Source organism: Arvicola amphibius, chromosome 6, assembly GCF_903992535.2.
Source record: "Arvicola amphibius chromosome 6, mArvAmp1.2, whole genome shotgun sequence".
NCBI lineage: Eukaryota > Metazoa > Chordata > Mammalia > Rodentia > Cricetidae > Arvicola > Arvicola amphibius.
Window position 1 is genome coordinate 154,585,885 of NC_052052.2, and position 4,788 is coordinate 154,590,672.

General features: G+C 45.9%; 1 pseudogene; it reads right to left on the reverse strand.

Annotated features, from left to right (window-relative positions):
* Positions 1 to 2,041: 2,041 nt before the first annotated feature.
* Positions 2,042 to 2,139, reverse strand: LOC119818102 (annotated as a pseudogene).
* Positions 2,140 to 4,788: the final 2,649 nt, after the last annotated feature.

Sequence of the window (4,788 nt, forward strand, 5' to 3'; positions counted from 1 at the left end):
GAGGCCAGCCTGGTCTACAAGAGCTAGTTCCAGGACAGGCTCCAAAGCCACAGAGAAACTGTCTTGAAAAATCAAAAAAAAAAAAAAAAATTGGGAGAGGAGAGTTTCCTAAAAGGGCATCTAGAAGTATAGTTTTTCTAAGTGGGCTTAGCAATATTTTTTCACATTTATTTATTTTCACGTGTATGAATGTTTTGTTCTCATGTACGTGTGTGCCCCGTGGGCATGCCTGCAGTCAGAAGAGGTCATGGAGCTATGTGCTGGTTGTGACCCAGCACATAGGTGCTGAGAACTGAATGTGTGTCTTCTATAAGAGCAGCAAATGCTCTCAACTGCTGAGCCATCTCTCCAGCCACGACAGTGAATTTCAACGACATTATCAATACTGTCATGCTTGTTTACAACACACCATGATCACGTTCACCTCCTGCCACCTTCTCATCCCCGCCCCTGCCCCGGCCTTGGGTGGCTGTCACAGATGCCGTGTCCATGGTCGTAGTGGCCAAGTTATATCCAGGTGACAGAGTGCAATGGCACTCTTCTACAGCCTTTGACTCACAGCCTTTCCGTCCCCTCTTCTGCAATGTTCCCTGGGCCTCGGGAAGGGTGACATAGGTGTCCTGTTTGGGACCGAGGGCTCTGCAATCACTTATTCTCAGCACTTTGCCCGTTATGAAGCCCTCCTCTAACCACGTCTGAAAGAGGCTTCTCGGACCAAGCCTGAGGGCTTCACTAGTCTATGGGTGTAAGCACAAACGATGAGAAGACAGTTAAACTTCACGTGTCTACTTAGGGTAACGTCAGTCATAGGTTCTCCTGAGGGGCCTGTGACTTCCTTAGCTATAGGATTTTATATTCCAGTTGTGAGCATAGCCTTTAATGGCTGAGCCATCTCTCCAGCCCAGTTATAGGCTTTTGATCAGTTCTTCAGCTCCAAGTATGAAGTCGGCTTTAAATCTGAGCTGGAGATGGTTGGTTCCCCCCAGGACACTCATGCCGCTGCTGGACCACTGTGCATCTCTTTTTTTAAATTGATATTTATTGAGCTCTACATTTTTCTCTGCTCCCCTCCCTGCCTCTCCCCTCACCCTTCAAACCTCCCCCCAAGGTCCCCATGCTCCCAATTTACTCAGGAGATCTTGTCTTTTTCTACTTTCTACTTCCCATGTAGATTAGATCTATGTAAGTCTCTCTTAGTGTCCGCATTGTTGTCTAAGTTCTCTGGAATTGTGGTTTGTAGGCTGATTTTCTTTGCTTTATGTTTAAAAACCACCTATGAGTGAGTACATGTGATAATTGTCTTTCTGGGTCTGGGTTACCTCACTCAAAATAATGTTTTCTAGCTCCATCTATTTTCCTGCAAAATTCAAGATGTCGTTATTTTTTTCTGCTGTGTAGTACTCCATGTGTATATGTACCACATTTTCCTTATCCACTCTTTGGTCGAGGGGCATGTAGGTTGTTTCCAGGTTCTGGCTATGACAAACAAAGCTGTTATGAACATAGTTGAGCACATGTCCTTGTGGCACAATTGAGCATCCTTTGGATATATAACCCAAAGTGGTATTACTGGGTCTTGAGGAAGATTGTTTCCTAATTTTCTGAGAAATTGGTGCATAGAACCGTCTGGCTCTGTGGCTGAGAGACCGCCTGCAGAAGCTCAGTTCCAGTTTGGTTTCTATGTCCTGTATTCAGAGTGTGGATATCTTCAGCAATAAGGTCTTATTGTTTAGTTCTGCTGGGCATCCAGGAGCAATGGCAAGGGGCTGTGTTGCGTTAGGGATTCTCTGCAGAATCCCTCACCAACAGCTCATGGGGAGCTATCCCTCACTTGGCATAGGATTTTGAATACCGGTGACTTCTGGAAGCAGTACTGACCACCCATGTAGAGTATTTCTATCTAAATATCTTCTTAAATTTTTTTTGAAAGTTAGCTTATAAGGGAGTGGGTTCCTATGTTTTTTTTCACATATTGCTAATTTTGGTTGACTTTCCTTTAGTCCGTTTCTTCCCTAGTTTTACCCCCTTCTACTTCCATGTGAAAAAGCATGAAACCCTCCAGAAAAGTCACCCTTGCACATGCGCCGTGCAGGTCTTCTTTGTTTTGTTCCAATTTTACTGTTTGTGCTGCAGAAGCAGGTTTAGAAACGGGTTGTTTTTGTATGAAGTTAGGCAGCTGAGAAGGTCTTGGGACTGACGGAAGTCTTTTCTCAACCCTCTCTTCAGGCCTGCAGATGGTCTATGTTAAGAAATACTAGAGGCTCACCAGAGTCCATGGTCTCCTGCGCTCCTTTTCTCTTGGTTTGGGCACATACATGAGGGTTGTTTTGAGTTTTTGAGACAGGGGCTCACTATACGGCTTGGGATTGGCTGGTTTGGGATTTTCTGTGTAGACTGGGAATGGCCTCAAACTCATTGAGATCCGCCTGCCTCTGCCTCTGCCTCCCGGTTACTGGGATTAAGGTGTGCAGCATTGTGCCTGGCTTTGCTTGAGTTTTTTTTTTCAAACCTGATACAACACTGCTTCTAGTCTGGCCTATAAAACCTCTGCCGTCTTCTCTTTTCTTCCAGGCCATCTGGGATGAGATGACTCCCCGAGGTAACCACGGAAACCCCGTGTTGCACATGGGCAGGGCCTCTATCACTTTCCCTTCCCCAACCGGCTGTTCTGCCAGTTTGTCCACGTGTTCTATACTGTTTTGTGAGTAAGACATGAACGTCTGCTGGGTCTGTTGACACATTTTTCGTCTATTTGTGGGTCATTTTGATCTTTTGTATTCTGTAGTAGTACTTACTTGAATATTAATATTCATACACTCTAAAGTATTTCCCATCTTCTTGTTCTATCTGGACCTTTTGAGGTGGTGTCTTTGGTTACTTTTACTTTGTGACATATCTGCTAATCTTTCGTCTTCAGTCTAAGACAAATCATCTTCCTCACTACAAGCTCGCACATACGGTCTCTTCCTTTTCTTTCCTTTTCTTATATGTGTGAACAAAGCAGAAACAGTCAGGGTCCAAGGAACCCTTCCTCTTCAGCATGTCAGACTGAAACCCAGCTTGCCTTGTGATTGAGCGGGGGTGGGGGTGGGCGCTGTTTGACAGGGTTCTGCCCCACGGGGTGTGGTGAGAAGGGAAAGGCAAAGCTTTGGGGCTGGTCTGGGTGGTCTGTCATCTGCCGAAGAAGGAGGGACCTCGGTATGGAACCAACAGTAGCAGACATTTGTGTCGTGCGCGCGCGCGGTGATGGAGGTGAACAGCGACCTTGTTTTGTCGCCGCTTTTGAAAGTGACACATGGAACGACAAAAGCTCAGATTGAGGAAGATGGATGAAAGCCCGTTTAACCAGCACAACAGCTTTCAGCTACAGAAAGGGCTCCGTGAGTGTTATTAGCCAGTACTCGCCGACCACGCACTCACAGGGCTCGGTGAGTGTTATTAGCCAGTACTTGCCGACCACGCACTTACGGTACATCAAATGAGACCGAGCACTAATAGCCCTGGGAACAATGAGGCAAATGACTAAAGTTCTACTAAAATGTTTCTCCACTTATCTTCAATTATTCAGATCCAATCTAATTTCCTTCTAAATTAAATGCTGCGGCTCCAGTTAACTCGTGCCACTGAACATTTAACAACAGATGCCTTCTGTACCTGCAGGTGACTCTGCTGAGGAAAAAACGGGGCAGGCTGACTCCATGTTGTCTCTGAAGTACACCCTTCCTAGACATGTTAACATGGTATGCTACAGAGGGTGCAGAGCTAGGGCTTTTTCCCTGAATGCTAAGATGTAAGGAGCCTCCAAACTACCTTCTTCCCAACCCAGCTGCCCTCCACCCATCAAACTGCTTCCTGGTCACTTTTGGCTAAACCACTGGGCATTGGGACACAGAGAAAACAAAGACCTGAGGTGAAGTCTGAGTGGACAGAGCACTTATGAGCAACAACACACATCCGGGTTTCACTGGCAACCATCACAGAGCTGTCTCCTGCAGCTAGATGTCAGGGGACTGTGAATAAGAGGCTGAAAATAATGGGCCAGGCAGTATTTAAAAGAATACAGTTTCCGTGTAATTATTTCGGATAAAGCTAGCTGGTGGCTGGGAGCTGGGCGGCAGGAATGCAGCCCGCAGCTCCACACTACAGAATGGCACCCAATGTGGATAACTGAATCCACAGAAAGCCTGAGAAAGCTTGGGAAAGACTAGAGAAAAGCATGTTTTCTTGATAACAGCGATTTCTCAGGTCTGAGCAAGTGCTCTCACCTAAGAGAGGCTTTCTGACTCAGCTTCAGCTGCAAAATCCTGCCGCTCATTAAGAGGTCCTGCCACAAAACACTTAAACGGTGTTGATGAAAAGCTGAATGCATGCTTTTCAGTTTTCAGCTGTAGCAGGAAAAAAGTTGCGCTGTTTTAAAATGCCGGCTTTCTGGGCTGTCCTGCCAGGGCAAACTCTGACTCTTTCAAGCAGGCGGTCCTGACTATGGAACTTTTGATTGTTGTTTAACACTGTTGCAGCTTGCTTGCTGGCAGGGACCTTGAACCGCCACAGAGCTGTGGTGATAAACGTGGCTACAGCCAGTACCTCTGCTATGAGGCTGGAAAGCTAAGGAATGGGCTGGATCTAGCTGTCAAAGTCATTCCTTCAGTCCTACTGATATTGTTTGGTAAAGTAAAGACTCATGTAGTCAGAAAGAGAGATATACAGTAAAAGAAAAATTCAAAGTCGAAGAAAATGTCTAAGTGGTTTACACTGTGTTAAAAATATATGCAGGCTAAAGGTTAAAGT